The sequence below is a fragment of the Sturnira hondurensis genome, unplaced genomic scaffold (assembly GCF_014824575.4).
Source record: "Sturnira hondurensis isolate 20B ecotype Veracruz unplaced genomic scaffold, ASM1482457v3 Scaffold0024385, whole genome shotgun sequence".
Classification (NCBI taxonomy): domain Eukaryota; kingdom Metazoa; phylum Chordata; class Mammalia; order Chiroptera; family Phyllostomidae; genus Sturnira; species Sturnira hondurensis.
In genome coordinates, this window is record NW_028097016.1 from 1,755,323 (window position 1) to 1,771,901 (window position 16,579).

Consider the following 16,579-nt stretch of genomic DNA (forward strand, 5'->3'; position numbering starts at 1 on the left):
GGCGGAGCATGACATTGGAGATGGAAAAGTATGTCTGAGTTACGTGGGACGAGGCAGATTTGGGGGGAGATGTGAAATAAGTGGAGTTTGTTGAGTTTGAAGTCTGTGTGAGATAGATAGGGAATGTCCTTGAGTAACGATTTTGTCGGATGTTGTTTCCTTCTAACGTTGGTGAGAGGAAAACCCTGATCCCCGGCTAGGCCGCGTCTGTGTGGAGTCTGCCGTCCTCCCGCCTCTGCGAGAGTTTGCTCCGGGCTGCGACGTCTGTCGCCCCACTGAGCGCCAGGGCTGATTCGGCTGGTCTGGCTGGCGATCCCCTTCCGTCCTCACCGATCCGCGTGCGTCCCTCCCGAAGCTGCGCGCCGGGAGGAAGGGGTCGGCCTCCCGCACTAGCGGAGAGGGCCCGTCCTCGCTCAGGGGTACGCTAGTGGCCGCGCTCCCCTGCTAGAACCTCCAAACGCGCTCTCGGAAACATTTGTGGCTACGTTTTCAGGAACACAGATGATGGTCATCAACTGGAAGCTTCGATGTGCTTGCTGAGGACGGTGAAGTTGGTCAGATGTCCCAGCACGAAACAGACCCAAAGGTGTGCACACTGCCCTCACCAGAGTGCCCGCACTGCCTGGCCTGCGTGAGTGCGGGGTGGGCCTGGGGGGCCCTGCGACGGAAGGGCGGCCTCTCCTGGCTTGGTTCCCACCTTGCTCCATGAGCTGCCACCAGAGGCTCCAGCCACCATGACCCTGGACTGGAATAAGTGGGTTGGGAAAGAATGATCTTACTTGGCTTTATTCATCTTTCTTAGATGTCTGTATAGCTCACATTTATTTCCATTTTAATATTAGAAGTGTTTTGGGGCCTTTCCTGAGAAGTGTGGTGATGTTTTTGTGACCAGAAATATGCCATAGGAACTTCACTCTTGCTTCTATCAACTGGCCTATGGTAACATTGGTCTTGTTATATGCTTTTTTCATTCAAACTTGCAGTTTCCAAGAACCTTTTAAAGCTGTTACGTGAGGACTTGCCTGTCCTGGTGGCGGCCTCGGGACAATAGGAGTGTGGGTCTGGGGCTCCACCAAGAGGTCCAGGCTAAGACACAAATTTGAGAAACAAAGCACATGTCACATTTGAACCTGTGGGAGCAGACGAGATCATGAAAGGAGGGAAGAGGGTCTCAGACTGAGTCCTAGAAACCAACCATTTAACAACTCGCTGGAGGAATTTTGAAGGACAAGGGCACCCCCATCCAAAGTGAACTACTAGCCACTTGGAAAGGACGCCCGGAGTGAGACCAAGTTCTGGTTCCGAGGGTCTGTGGATGCCAGCGGCTGGGCTGGACACGGCTGTGGCGGTTGGCAGGGTCCTCCATGTGGCATGAGGGGTGACGGGCAGTGACCCTGACCCAGCACTACACTGAGGCGCGGGCGTCTAGCCACAGCCCACTGGCATCGGTCCTGACGGGTGCTGTCACGCAGGTCGTGTCCTCCTCAGTGTCTAAAGGCCTCCACTGCCATCCTGGTCCACCACTGGAAAACTGAGGTTGTGGCCAAGTCTCTGACCTTGAATGTTGAATTCTGCCTCTTTGGGATGTAGGGCTGTCTTAGGGGTCAGCACCCTGGGGTAGTATGCATCCAATTACAATGGCTTTTCTGGATGGGATCCTTCCTGGAAGAGTCAGACGCCTGCTCGGGGCCTGCAAGGGGCACCTCAACCTTCCTGACAAACGTGGGGAGTCCACCCTGTTTCTAGATCCTTCTTGCACTGAGCAGTTCGATCTGGAACAAGGGACCATCCAGCGTTCTGCCCCTTCCTGGTCGCCACTGCCGGCCTGTGCCCACAGAACCTATTTATCTTGGAGCGGGGGCAGGTTTCTCCGCGCTGCCCACCCCGGTTTTTCAGACGAGGGTGCTGCAGAACTCGCAGAGAATCGGGCGGAGACCTTCCCACTGGGTCCGAGCGCCTGCCCGCGTTAAGGGGAGGGCTGGGAAGGAGTCAGGACCGCTTCGCTCCCACCTCCAAGCAGTACTCAGCTCTCTGAAGCCACCCTGCCGCACACGCCACTGCATACATGCCACTGCGTTCCTCTCTGGCCATTCCAGAACCTCCCTAGAGAGGTCATAGCTGCCTGTCCCGAAGTTGGTTCAGTTTACTCCAGTAAAATTAGCCCTGTTGAACTTTCTTCCCACTTCATTGCTAAAACAAAAGACATTTCTGCTAAGGTGAAAAGATGAATTTTTAGGGGGCTTGACAAAAACGAGTTAACACAATCAAGCCATTCAGCAGGCCCAGGTGGTGCCCACTCCGGCCTTGACTGGCAGGCGCCCCTCAGTCTGGGGGGCGGGGCTCGGTCCGCCCCCCCCACCCCCCCNTCCGCCCCCCCCCCCCCCCCCCCCCCCCGCCCCGGGCCGCTGCCTCTGGCGCTTGTTTGTTCCAGATTTAATCGGTGTTTCCACCCTCTTTCAGTCCTTCATCCTCCCACCACTCGCTTCCCCCTCCTTCTTATCCCTCACTCTCCCTGCAGGCATCCCCCCACCCCAGGCCCCTCTAAATTAGCAAGAAGGACAGAGAGCCTGAGAGGTGAACATCCTCATAGAATGCCCAGTAAGTTACCAAGTCTCGAGGGCACCGTCCCAGCCCTTCTCACAGCTGCTGCCCAGTTCAGGCCTGGGCCTCACCTCTCTCCCGTGGGTCACTGTCCCACCTACTCTGGGGCCCCTGCCCCAGGCTTGCCCTCTCCAGCATCTATACCACCTGCTCTAATGGACTCTTGAAAACAGGCATGGACTTGTTAAAACTTTCAAAGGACCAAGTTAAAAGTCCAGTTATGGCATTCAAGGTCCCTCTCAGGGTGCCTCTAATCTAGCTTTGCTCCTTCAACTCCCAATATCTCCCCCTCCAACCACATTAAACCTGGAATGTATCCCAGAGGTGTCCTGTGTGGTCCCAGACAGACCTCTGGGCGTCTGCCTGCACTGCCCCCTCCTCCTCCCCACCCCTCCTTGCCTGCAGGGACAGCTTACCTCCTCAGAACCCATGTGGCAGGTTACAAATGGCTGCCAGTTTCTGGAGCTCCTCCTTGCAGGGCTGGTCTGGTGATTTGCTTTGACCGACAGACAGTGGTGGAAGTGACATTATGTGAGCTGCAAAGCCCAGGACTCAAGGGGTCTCGCAGCCTCCAGCTTCACCACCTCAACCACGAGACCACCAGGCCGTGCAGCAGCCCAGGATGAAGGAGCATAGGAGGGCGAGGCCCACCACCTACCACCCTCACCAACCGCTCCCAGCTTACAGGTTAGCAGGATGTGGACACACTTTTAAGGACCCTCGTGATCACACCGGGCCCGCTGCCATGATAATCTGGGATTATCTTCCTTCTCAAGGTCAGCAGATCAGCATCCTACATTCCATCTGTGACCTTAATTTCCCCTTTCCACGCAACCTAATGTGTCCATAAATCCCAGGGTTTACGACATGAGTGTCTTTGGGAGGCCATTAGTTTGCCTACCACAGTGTCCAATGAATATTTGTCAAATAAATGAACAATAATGAAACACAGGATAAGAATCAAAGAATGAACAGATTCCTTCACACAGACCTCACTGGTGTGGACTCTCATTCTGGAAAACCGAGAACACTAGTCCTGAATTCCCTCTCCCCTAGCTGCCGCTTTTCAAGCGCTTGCAGGAGACAAGAAAACAAGAATGCTGAGGCCAGGAGAGGACACTTGGGGACCATCGGGAAAGTCAGAGTTCTGTGCTTTGAGAACTTCCCGTTTGACAGACAGGTGGATTGTTCTCCCAACCCCCCACCCCCAGCCCACTCTAGAGGCAAAGAGATAATAATTCAGAAACTCCACAACTCGAAAAGGTCAGAACAGCGCCATTAGAGGCCTGCTGTGTCACTGTGGGTCCTAGTCGCCCCGTTTCTGAAGCTGAGATGCTCGCCTCACCAGGCCCAGCGATGCGCACAGTCAGCCCAGACCTGGCATCACCTGGTGTCACTTGTCTCAAGTCTCGGGGCCCTGGCTCCGCTCACCAGGTCCGACTCTTGGAGCTGTTGCGCCCCGTTGCCACCAGGGGGCGCGCCCCTCACACTTTCCAAGCGGAGGAGAGCGGTGGGTCCTTGGGTCAGTGTGAATCTGGGCCCAGGGAGCCTGCGCTCTCAACTCCGTCTCCCCGACCAGTGGTCAGCACAACTGACCAGGGCTTCATGAGCGAGGAAAATGTTGGGCCTGTCTCACTCAAACACAAATTCAAAATCCTACCCGAAATATGTAAAATATTAATCAGCATCTTGATGGGTTTATCCCAGGAATTCAGGGTGGGGTTAGCGTTAGAAAAGCAGTTAGAACATATGAGGGTCTGTCAACGTGGTAAGTGACATCAAGAGAGAGTTGAGTAGTATTTCAGATCAGGACCGAAAAATTTTTAAATAAAATTCAACATCCATTAGTGATTTTAAGGAAAATCTTAGTAAAAAGTGAAAGCATTTGAAAGAATTTCCCTTGAATTTGAAATAAGACTAGATGTTCACCACTTATGCTCAGCATTGGCTAAGCTTTGGCTGAGAGCACAGTAAGGCAAGATAGTCAAAAATATAATGACTTAATCCCTGGCTGGTGTAGCTCAGTGGATTGAGCATGGGCCTGTGAAGCAAAGGGTTGCCGGTTCGATTCCCAGTCAGGGCACATGCCTGGGTTGCAGGCCAGGTCCCCAGTGAGGAACACATGAGAGGCAACCACACATTGATGTTTCTCTTCTACTCTTTCTCCTTCCCTTCCTCTCCCTCTAAAAATAAATAAATATATAAAAAAATAATGACTTAAAAAAAGAAAAAAATTATCAAAACCTTACAGGTTTGCAATCCTGTCAGACTCAATTTCCCCTTTCTCTAACAAATTAACTCTTAGCTAATATCATACATCCACAGATATATTTTTTAAATGAATACAATTCTTTAGTTTTAATATAAAATATTAATAAAAGAAAAATACTTCAAAATAAAATATGAATTTTGGTGTGTAAATTCTCAGGCGCAAAAAACCCCACAAAAACTCCCATACAAATTTCCAGATCTCCCACTAGGGGGCAGCACACCTCACTGAACACAATTAGTCTAAATCAGGAGTGTCAAACTCATTTTCACTGGGGGCCACATCAGCCTCTCAGTTGCCTTCAAGGGCCAAATGTAATTCTAGGACTGTATAAATGTAACTGCTCCTTAACTAGGAGCAAGGAGCTCGGCGCTGCCACCGGGTAGAAACAAGGTGCCAGGCTGGACAAAACAAGGTGGAGGGCGGGATTCGGCCCGTGGGCCTTGTGTTTGCCACCTGTGGTCTAAGTAGAAAACCCACCACACGCATGCACACACACACACACACCCTACATACAATTGATTAAATTAATTTTAAAGAATATATCAAGTTTTCCAGGTATAAAATCAATGTTTAAAATTCAATTTAATTTCTATTTGGTAGTAACAAGCAGTCAGGAAAAGTCCTTTTTTAAAAGTAGCATTTATAATAGAAATAAAAAAGCACCTAACTGAATCTAAAAGGCATGCAAGAAAATAAGAAAAATTATAGATATTATTTTAACAACCAAATTAATGTAAAGTGACATCATGTAACTAAGGTGCCTCTAAGCCCCTGACTTCCTTGGACTGTCACCCCAATCAGGGAACAGGGATTGTGATCACAACTATTGGCCACATGTGGAGGCAGAGGTAGGTGAGTGGCCTGTGCAAGGTCACACGTGTCTTTTAGGCCCAGGCTTCCTGCTAGCAGTGCCTGGGCCCTCACCCCTGCCCTGGCCGCCATACCTGATGTCCACCACATCTGCAGTCCAGCAATTTAGCCTTAGCCAAACACACACACACACACACACACACACACACAATATTAATCATGCTTTCAGCCCGTCCTGGCCCAGTGGCACTTGGAAACAGGAGGCAGTAGCCCTTTGAGGGAGGAGGTGAGGATGAAGCTAAAGGTGAGGCCACACTTCAATTTTCCCACCTCAGTGCCTGCCAACTCACTCCCTCAAACCCAGAAGAAAAAAGCAAACGGCAGTTATGGAGGGACAGGAAGTCTGAGCCTGAGAGATGCCCTGCTTGCCCCCAGCCCCAGTGAATGGGAAAGTGGGCTCAGAGAGGAACAGTGCCCAGCCCAGCAAGCACAGCAGCAGGTCTGTGGCAGCGTGAGAAGGCTGGGCCTGAAACCAGCTCGGCATCCAGCCTGGGGTGGGGACCCTTTGGGGTTTGAATGAAAAATACTGTGAGTGTTTGTCTGCCCCCGGCCCCCTGAGTTTCCAGTCAGGCAGCTACAGTCTCCTGTGCCAGGAGTGACACTGGAGTCTGATCAGAGCCTGCACTGGGGGCCACAGAGGAAGGCCCCCCAACCTAGTCGAGAGTGTCAGTTTTCAGTCATGAACTGAGACTCATAAGCGGGTCGTGAAATCAATTCAGAGTGTGAAACCCACATTTTAAAAAATTTAAAGAGGAAAAAATAGAAATATCAAGTGAATCACACATAGTAGAGATAGAGGATCCTGATAGAAAATGTGATTCTAATTGTGGCTCTGATTTTGTTTGAATGCCAGCAGCCGTTAATGACAAGGTTGCCAGATTCAAAACCAACCTACAAAAACCAATGCCATTTCTCTACACCAGGCATAACCAGCTAGAAAGTGTCATTTTCATAAACGGTGGAATATTTTGGTATGATGGCTGGAACTTACTTTCTAGTGGTTCAGAAAAAAAGAGTGTATGAGTGAGTGTATGTGAAAAAATTTACCTATATTAAAAGTTGGTGAATTCAAATAAAAGGTATAAGTGTGTTCATCATTCTTCCCATTCCCTTTTCTCTCGGTTTGACATTTAGAAAAATAAAAACTTGGGAGAAAATACCTTTACAATAGCAACAAAAATTTTTGAAGTATCTACAATAGAATTTACGTGAATGTCCAAGGCCTCCATGAGAAAAAGAATTAAACTCTAATAAAGGACATAGGCAATGTCTGAATAGAAAGCTAGTCCATGTTCGTATATGAAACTACCTAATATTATAAAGGTACCAATTATTCCCAAAGCAATCTTAAAATTCAATGCCGCCCTAATCTAAATTCCATTTTTGTTTGTTTGTTTTTTAGGAACTCAATGAGCTTACTCTAAAAAAGCAGTTGAATTGCTGAGTTGCTCTTAAGTATTAAAAGTTAGGGGTGACATTTGCCTTGCTGTGTACGACCACCAAGTCGTGGTGACACGCACGAACGTCTCAGGGCTAACGCGGGGACAGACGGATCAAGGGAGGCGCCAGTTCCGAGGCGGCCTGTGCAGGTGGGAACCTAGGCGGATGGATGTAGGAATGCGGCTGGTGGTGCGGCTCGCTCCGTGGGTCAGTCCCCGACCTGGGCTTCACCTCCTGCTGCGTTTGGGAAGAGTCTCCGGGTTAGAGCCCTCATTGTGAAAGGTACAACTATCAACATGGCAGAGGGCACAGAGGAGAATCTCGCTGTGACCTAGGAGTGGGGAAGGACTTTTCAAGCAAACTTCAAACGCATAAATAATAAGATTTTTAGAAGCCGGAATGTGACTGGTTCTGTTCGGTGACGGATGAAAACAAGGGAGGATAACAGTGGGGGCCACATTTACACGGTGTGAGGTCAACAGCGCATGGACGTCCAGAATGGGCGAACCCAAACCCAGCAGACAGGAGGGCAAGGAGGCACCATCCAGGTTCAGAAGAGGAAGCTCTGAAATTTGACAGTACACTAGAAGGTCCTCTAAATTATTAATGATCACGACAGAAACCAAATTAAATCAAAGAGGTAGCTACACTTCTAGATGAGTAACAGGCAGAAAGCTCTGGTGCCCAGTGTGGCCCTCCCATGTCTGAACTCAGAGCGTCTGGAAGTTCCCTGTGCTTGACTGGGCTCCTCCAAATGGGGGTGGTGGAGGAGGCTGGCTAAGGTGGTTACTTGAATGTTCCCCGCCCCAAGACACCAGGCCTTGGGAGCCCCCATCTGGAGCCTCGGCTCCTGCCAAGGAGCTTCTTTTAGGGTTCTCAAACAAGAGCCAGGCAACTAGATCTACTTGGGATTTTTAAAGAAATTATTATCATTATAAAAGTTTTATATGGGAAACCCTGTTCATAGAGGAGCAGAAAAGATAGGGGTTTTCTGGCCAGGGGCAGAGAAGGTTCTGTCTCCTGTGGACCAAGGAAGAGGGAGGAGCATTGGCTTTGGGTGACAAAGGGCTCTCCCAAGTGGAATGGACCGGGCTGCCCTGTGAGGGAATGAGCTCATGGTTCCAGGGGGATGCAAGCAGAGGTTGGACAGCCAGTCAAGGAGCCTATAGAGGTGTCTTTTTCCTGGGGGAGAGACAAGGAGGAGGATGGAGGGGAAGGGTACCAAGTGTGGAGTCAGACAGGGCAGGGATGGGTTCCAGCTCTGCAGCTTCCTCGTTGTGTGACCTGGGGATCGCCCTGAAGCTCAGCTCTGCTCTCTAGGAAATGGGGCCAATGGGGCTCCTGCAGCAGGTGGGAAAGGCAGCTGCACCTGATGGCACTATTAGACGGCTCGGTTTATGAAAGTAGCCAGTGGCGTCCTGGGGTCAGAGCTCCACTGGACCCCCTTTCCTCCCCACAGTTGTCGGGAGGCCAGACTCTTCTTGACTTGTCTGAAAATGCCCCATCCCCCGAAACAAAAGCGGGGCCAGTGCCACCCCCCACCCCACCAGGCTGGGTGCTTGGACAGATCACTGTCTCTCTCTAGGCCTGTTTCCTCATCTGCCAGCAATGGGCTCTGGGTTGGAATCTTCCAGTTCTAACATTCTGGGGTGCTTGTGCATCTAACTGGCCACATGTATGTGTCTCTGCTTCTGGGGACCCAGTGTCTTCACAAAATGTGGGGGTTGGACTACATGAAAACCACACCAGCTAATCCAAGCTGAGCACTGATTTAGCAGAACCAGGGACCACTCTAGGGCTTCACATGATTGGTCCATTTAATCCCCACAATGACTCCATGCTGTAGTGCTGTAATACTGCTTTACAGGTGAGGTGACTGGGGCACAGAGAGGGTGGGTCACTTGTCCAAGGTCACACAGCGAACACAAGCCCGGGCAATGAGTCCAGAGTCCATGCTTTCAGCCACCACATGACACCCCTCCTGAGGCCCTAACACTCTGAAATACAAAAGGGGGACCAAGCATCCTTCGAATTGCACCATTCTGCGGGCCGAGGCACACATATTTTTTCAGACAAGGCCCCAGCCCCACTTTGAACACCTGGGAGTTGCCCAGCCCAGAGGCCATGCTGCCTAACACCCTACATGATGGGGACTTCCTAGGCTCCACAACTTGCCAAAACCTGATCATTACACACTTCTGCTAGAAAGCCCGTTTTACAGACAGGAAAACGAGGCTTGGAAAGGACAAGACTTGCCAGGATTACACAACCAATAGCCAGCAGATTGAGGCCTGGAGCCACCTGGCTTCACCAAGCACTGAGCCTCTGCCTGGCCCTTCAGGGGGGCCACTAACTCCCAGAGGCAGCCTGAGTGTAGGGCCCTGGAAGAGACACGACAACCAGGTGGGAATGCTGAAGGTGTGGTGGGCTCGTGGTGGGGCTCATGGTGGAGACATTGCATGGGTGCTGAGGGCTGACCTCAAGACGTTTGTGTGGGCCAGGAGAGAGCAGCCTTTTAGTCGGCAGATCAGCATCGGCAAGAATGCTGGGGTGCAGAGAGCCCTGGAGAGCAGCACTGAGGGCCCAGGGGAGACTGCAGCCCAGGGCATAGGCGGTAGAATAGGGTGGAGAGTCAGACAGGGACACAGACTTGGACATTGTCCTGCAAGGGTGGGTCATGGCTGCCTATGAGTCTTCCCTGGCTGAACAAGAGACTCTGGAGGGGGCTGGAGCTACTCCCCGGGGAGGAACGTCTGGGAAGCCTGGGAAAGAGGCTGTGAGATGGTGGAAGAGGCCCGGTTAGTCTGAGTGACTGGGAGGTGGATGAAATCAGGAACCAAGGGTGGGAGCGCTGGAGGGAAAGATGAGTGGGCCTGAGTTTCTCCACCTGCAAAGCGGGCTGGTACAGGCCTCTGACGGCAGATCGGAGCAGTGCGGAGGAAGCCCTGAGCCCCTACAGTGTGCCAGAACTGGTAGTTCAGAAATCTTCTCAGACTCATTCTTGGAACCTGTCCCTCCTTCTGCCGAATAGAGCACGGTAAGGGCTCACTACGGGCCTGGAGCCGGCTTCCCCCCTGACAGGATCCTTCTTGGAGCCTCCAGGGGTCTGGGTCCCCCACCTCCACCTCGAACCTTGGAGATGGACATGGACAGGGAGATGGGAAAGAGATGGGCACACGCCTCTTAAGTCCTTCTTTCCTCAACCCCCTGCGGTGATCGTTGCAGAGCTCACAGTACAACAGGGGTCCCCAGTGCCGGGGCCGCGAGGGAAGCTCGCCTGAGCTCCGCTTCCTGTCTCCGCCCCCCAACATGCTTCACAGCAGGAGGTGAGTGGCGGCCAGCGAGTGAATGACCGCCCCCTCCCCGCTGGGCTCCGTCCCTTTCCCCCTCCTGTGCCCTGTCCGTGGGAAAACCGGTCTCTGGTGCCCCAAAAGTTGGTAACCGCCGCTGTACAAGATGCGTGCCCAAAGCTCAGTGGCCTGCACCCCTTCTGCGGGGCTTGCACGGAACCCTCCGGCACCTGCCGACCTGGGCTTAGCCTAGGGTGGCTCCCGAAGATATTCCACAGCAGACAGAGCGAGGTTGGAAGGGAGGCCAGAAGAACAGGGTCCTGATCAGCCCAGAGGGGTTAGGCAGAGCCTCAGGGGCTTCCAAATCCCCTCCTATTCCCCAACGGGAACTCCGCAGCCACCTCCCCGCGAGTTCGCCCCACAGCGCGGCTTCAGTTCGCATGCGCAGCAACCCTGGTCCTTCCGCCCCACTGGAAACCACGCCTCTGTCTCCAAATGGGTGGAGGCTGCCGGGCGGGGCGGGGTGGGCCTCAGCCCTGGAGTCCCAGCTCTATCCCCCGCATTAAGGCCAGCCCCAGCTGATCTCTGGCAGGAGCCGCTGGCTGCTTCCTGGGGCTTGTCCAGCCTCCGCTTCACTATCCGTGCCGTGCCTGCATCCCGGAGTCCGGCTCGACCGGTGGCGGCGCGGCAGGTAGGAGGCGCTGCGCAGAGGGAGGCGTGTGCGAGCGCGCGCGAGTTCCTGTGTGTGTTTCGGAGGTGTGTGTGCAGGTGCAGCGCTGGTCAGTGCGTGCCCTGTGAGCGCCGATCCGTGTGTGTGTGTGTGGGGGGGGGTGCACATCCCGCACGCCGGGGAGGAAGAGGGTGATCACCGCCCTGGCTTTCAGCCCCAGGGGGGAGGGAGCCTGGAGGGTCCGTCGGGGTACCCAGGGTTTTTTTCCCCACCCAACCTCCACCCCGCACCTAGGAGCCTCCCGGGCACCCCAACCCCCACCCTTCCCACCTCCCGGAGTTCCGGGGCAAGTTTCCTAGTTCAGGCGCTCTGGTGTTGAACCCCTGGGACTTGACCATTTCTTCCTCACAATTTCCCTTTCCTGCTCTCTTTCCAGCCCTCCACCCATTAATTCCAAGTCCCTTTTGGGTGCCCTCCCTCCTTCCCATCCCCCGTCCGAAAGACTTAGGAAAGGAGGCCACGCAGGTTCTCCTCCTGACCCTCTTCCATGGTTGAACAGGGGCCCTTTTCCTGGGTTGGGTGTAGTGTGAGGAGCAGGGGGTGGGGTGGGGAGATCTGGAAGAGAGTGGATCTTGGGCTTCTTTGATCCTGCTTCTGCCCTTCAGAGTTGAGGGTCTGGGGAGATCCGCCTGGGGTCCAGAGGTGGAGTAGGGCAGGTCATTATCAGGTGCCAAGTTCTATCCAGGCTTTCATGTGGTGGGATTCTCACCACCACCCCCCACCCCCGCACCAACCCCACAGGAATGAAGAAAATGGACATGGAGGGGTGAAGTGAGCTACTGTCAGGGGTGTTGAGCCAGAATTTGAACCTGGGTCACCTGGCTCTTAAGCCAGAATCTTCTTCCTGCACCTGCCATGGAGGGAAGAGCCTGGGAAATGACTAGGATTCTAGGGATGGAGAAATCTGAGTAGACTTCCTGGAAGAGAAGGATTTGAGGGTGGGGTTCAGACTAGCTCTGAGTGTGAGGTCTCCTGGGAAAAGCTCTGTGTTCAGCTGCAAAATCGACACCCCCAAGGTCTGTGGGCCTGTTCCTTGCTTCAGCCCCCAAAGTCTGAGGTGGTGGTCGGAGGCTTGGCTACTTTCCCCTGGCTGAGGGACCGGGTGGGGTAGGGTGGGCCCGGCTGCTGTTGCTTCAGGCCCAGCTGGCCAAAGCTTGGTGCCAGGACAAAGAGGTGCTCTGGGGGGTTGTGCCCTGAGGCAAACAGGTCAACAGATAAGCCCTTGCCCAGGGTTATGGTCCTTGCTGGGTGCCTAGGGTGGGAGTTGGGCAGTCCTTGCCTGGGTGTGTGTGGGGGGGGGTCAGTTTGGGTACATGGGTGCTGGGTTTCCAGGGACGAACAGTTCACCAAGCAGGAAAGAAGCAGGGCATTGCAGGCCCGGGGAGCAGATGGGTAAAGGCCTGGAAGTGTCAAACTGAGTGATAGTCTGGGGGGAGGGGCGTTAAATAGATTCGTGTCTGAGAAAGGTCATCTCAGGCTCCTATAGTGGGCGGGTCCCTACAGAGGGCAGTGAGGTGAGCCCAGAGCTGCCCTGCTTGCTCCCCACCTGCCCATCTCCCACCTCTCCATCTCCCCCCAGAGGGGATCTGAGGGGGGCTCCCAGAGCAGGGGTGGGGGTGAATGGCGGTGCTGAGGTGCTGGCCACACAGGACTCCAGCTTGGGGCAGGGTGGCTGGGGCAGCTAAGATGGGGCTACCACGGGGGATGGACTAGGTCTGGGAGACATTGGCAAGGTGGCGGCTGGACAGTGTGGTTGTAAGAGGCCTGTGGGCTCTGGGGAGTGACATCCAGGACACTGCTACCAGGCCAGTGCTGTCTCTGGCTGCTGCTGCCTCTGCTTTTCCTGGGACAGCTCTGAAGTTCTGGACCCTGAATGGGAGGCCCTTCTGGACCCCCAGGGGCACAGGGTGGCCTCTATCCTCCCTGTGTCTAAGTTCCCTTCTTGCTGGAACTGGCTGTGTGCATGACCCTGAGGCAAGGAACTTCCCCGTGAGTCTTGGAAGTGGGGATAAGTGCTGCATAGTCGTAGGGTTAGGGTGATCGCGTTCGATAGTGGCCCTGCCCTGGCAGCTGTTGGGATACATGGTAATTAGCCGTCAGCATCACACAGTCTCTTCTCCCCTGGGGCGGGGGGGGGACGCAATGCAGAGGAAAGAGGGACCCACTTTGGGAGAAGAGGGGTGAAGGGAAATGGGGTCTCCCATGGAAGTGGAAGCCCCCTTGGTGTCAGTGGGTGTGACCCTCTTAGAACCCTCGAGTGGGTGGTCTCTCTGTCTGCCTGACCAAGTTTCTGGGCCCCCCAAGGCCCCTAACCCTACGTGTCGTAACGAAGACTCTCCCAGCCCTGTGCAGCTCCCCAGCCATCTGGAGCCTGAACAGATGTGGACATCTGTCTGTCTGTCTACAGCTGGTCTTCTCACCTGGCCCCAGCCCTCCTCTGCCCCACCCTGGGTCCTTTAGAGCCCCCTCCCTTGCCCCGAAGTCCCTTCCAGACGCCTCTTCTTTTCTTCCTCCTTGCCCTTCCTGCTCAAAACACTCCTTGGCTGGCAGTGCAGCCCCCGCCCCCCCACCTCAGCTTCTCTTCCATTCTGGTTTGATGTGGTGCCCTGGGCTGGTCTGGCTTCAGTTTCGGCCAAGCCTCCAATTTCCCAGTGGCCTCAGGCCTTGCCTTTCCCTGCTCGATAAAGGCAAACGAGCCAAGTCCCTCTGGGTTCTAATCCAGGATGTTTTAGGAAGCCAGCCTTGGGCTTGGACCTGGGAGGGTCTGGAATGTGGCTGCCACCCTTTCTAACTATTCAGGGCTGTGTTTCTAGGGTGGGCAGGGTGGGGGGTGTGGGGGCACCAGTGGCTGAGGCTGCGGTGGCCTGGGGCTGTGGTTTTCTGACATGATGCGGCTTGTGGTCAGTCACAGGAGGAGGGGCTGGTGGCCAGAGCAGGCCCATCCCACCCACTGGTGCCCAGCTGACCATCACTGTTGGGGTGTTGGGGTATCCCAAGTGATAGCCACAGGATCCTGAGGCCTGGGGGACAAAAGGCAGAGAGCTGCTGGCCTGCTCTGCTTACCCCTGCCCAGCCAGCCCCTGCCCCAGTACCCCACCCCCCACCCCCTGTGACCTGCCAGTCAGTGAGGTGGGACCCAACTGGTTTGTTACCAGCAGTAGTAACCAAGACACTGAAGTTTGGGGTGCCTTTGTCTTACCCTGGAGCAATTCAAGGTGTGAGAACGTCATCCTCACTTGCTCGCTCACCTCCTCAAGCGGAAGAGAGGAGTGAGGCCGCGTTCCCGGAGCCCACAGCAAAGCAGTCGTTCTCCACTGCAGCTGTGCCAAAGTGGCACACCCTGAGGGGCTTAAAACAACGCAGAGGTACCCTCGTCCAGCTTTGGGGGTCAGGAGTCTGCAGTGAGTCTCGTGGGGCTAAAGTCTAAGTGTCGGCAGGCTGGCCCATCCGGAGGCTTCAGGGAGACTTGCTCCTCCTTGTCCCTCCTGTCTCTGGTGGCTGCTGGCATCCCTGTGACCTCCTCACCCCAATCTCCTCTCCTTTCCTCTCCCCGTGCCTCCTTCTTATAAGAACACTTGTGATGACACTGAGGGCCCACCTGGGTGACAGGACTATCGCCCCCATCTCGAAATCCTTAATGACATCTGCAGAGTCCCTTTTGCCGTATGAGGTAACATTCGCTGTTCCAGGGAGTGGGATGTCGATACCTTCAGGGGCTGCTGTTACTCGGCCTGCCACAGGAGCCAGCTGCCGTGTCATCCTGGGCACCTTCCTCAGCCGCCTCCTGGGCGCTCACAGCTGTTGGCTCTTCCCCCGTGAGGTCATTCTCAGCGTCTGGCCCCCCAGCCAAGAAGCTCGTGTGGGCAGGGCCTGGGCCTGGGCCTGGGCCTGCTGTGGCTCTGGCCCAAGAGCCAAGCCTGGGACCCGGAGGGCCAGAGCTCAGGGGTGTTTGGAAGAGAGGAAATGTGCCCGTCGTGGGCCGCCCCAATGACCAGACCCAGTGTTGCATTTCACAGTGTGTTGGGCCTTTCAGCGGGGAGTACAGCTCATTTTGGATGTTTGTTCAGCAAACACCCAGTGCTGTGCAAGGGAGGTCGCGTGACACCCTCCCCCCTGTCACCCTGTAGGGCTGGGGCTGGGGGAGCCCTGTTTTGTGGAGCGAAGGCTGACAGGCTCCGTTCTGCCTGGAGCAGAGTGTGTGAGGAGCGAGGTGAGGCAGGTTGGGCAAGTAGAGTGGAGAAGACCTTCATTTCACAGGTGGGAAATCTAAGGCACAAAGGAGGTTATTTATTGTACCGCCTCTCCCTGGGCATCCGTGTCCCCGTCTGAGGGCGAGGATGTGCATGGGACATTCTGGAGCGCGGATTCGTCCCCTGCCTGGGCATTGGCACTCAAGGCCCCCACAGCCAAGAAGGCAGGCAGCCAGGTTCCCCGCTTTCTCGTTCCCGCCCTCGCTGCAGCCCTCTGTGGAATGTGCTTTTGGAGGTTTGTCTCCCAGGTGCACCCCCGCTCACCCAGCCCACCCCTCCTGCCACTCTGGGATGGGACCCAAATCCCAGTGAGGAACAGCTGTTGGGCACAAGTCTCCGACTGCCGGGCCATACAGCAGGCTGTCCTGGAGGCTGGATTTTCCCTCAAAACGCTGCCTGGGGGACATCAGTGCTTCAGGACCACGGTCCCCCCAGGACCAGGGAGAGAGCCTGCACCCGACCCCCTGGCCCTGCCCTGCAGGCCTTCGGAGTGTCTTAGCAGGGGGCTGTTTGTCAGGTGTTTGTGCTAGAAACAGTACTGCCACTGGGTGGAGACTGGGTTGGACAAGACAGAGGTGATAAGGGGAGGGGAGTGGAGAAGAAAGACAGGATTTCCCAGCCCCGGTGCCAGCCTGCCTGGCGGTGGCTGGACTGACTCACCCGGCCTGGGCCCTGGCTCCACTGGCAGAGCCTGGAGCCCTGCGGCCCCAGCCCAGCCCTCCCTCCAAGGTCTCCTCCCCCACCCTGCCATCCCTCACTCACTGCACAGAAGGAGGGGAGATGGGGTCCTGGGAGGCCACAGAGCACCCGCCATAGGACAGAGATACGCATTAAGTATGTTATTGAGATGGTGGCTTGTGGGAAAGGAGGAGGATGGGATGAAAGAGAATGATTACATTGACAAAACAAACAAAAAACAGCCAAATAATCAGGAAGTCACCAAACTCTGAGGCTCTGCCCTTTCCAGTCCCTTCCCCCAGCAGTCTGGCTCACTACCTCGTCCCCTTTCCGCAGCATCTGACCCTGGCCGCACCCTCCAGCCCCTCCCTGCGCCCTGGGCCCTCAGTGAGCCCCCTGCAGGGCCCGTCTTCAGCCTTCCCCACTCAGAGCTCAGGGCCCTGGCTTT

At 54.9% G+C, this 16,579-nt stretch overlaps 1 protein-coding gene and 1 long non-coding RNA gene across 2 annotated transcripts in view; one reads left to right on the plus strand and one right to left on the minus strand.

Annotated features, from left to right (window-relative positions):
* Window positions 1–930: 930 nt before the first annotated feature.
* On the minus strand, window positions 931–9,171 carry LOC118981602 (uncharacterized). Its single transcript, XR_005065375.1, has 3 exons — window positions 9,160–9,171; window positions 3,018–3,072; window positions 931–2,190 (listed from the first exon to the last, which is right to left on the minus strand). It is a non-coding gene; the product is annotated as an uncharacterized LOC118981602 (long non-coding RNA).
* Window positions 9,172–11,083: 1,912 nt separating this feature from the next.
* The window catches only part of CAPN5 (calpain 5), a 49,438-nt gene continuing 43,942 nt past the window's right edge, over window positions 11,084–16,579 (plus strand). The window contains exon 1 of the mRNA XM_037038398.1: window positions 11,084–11,164. The gene's annotated coding sequence lies outside the window, so the exon portion shown is untranslated. The remainder of the gene's footprint in view (window positions 11,165–16,579) is intronic.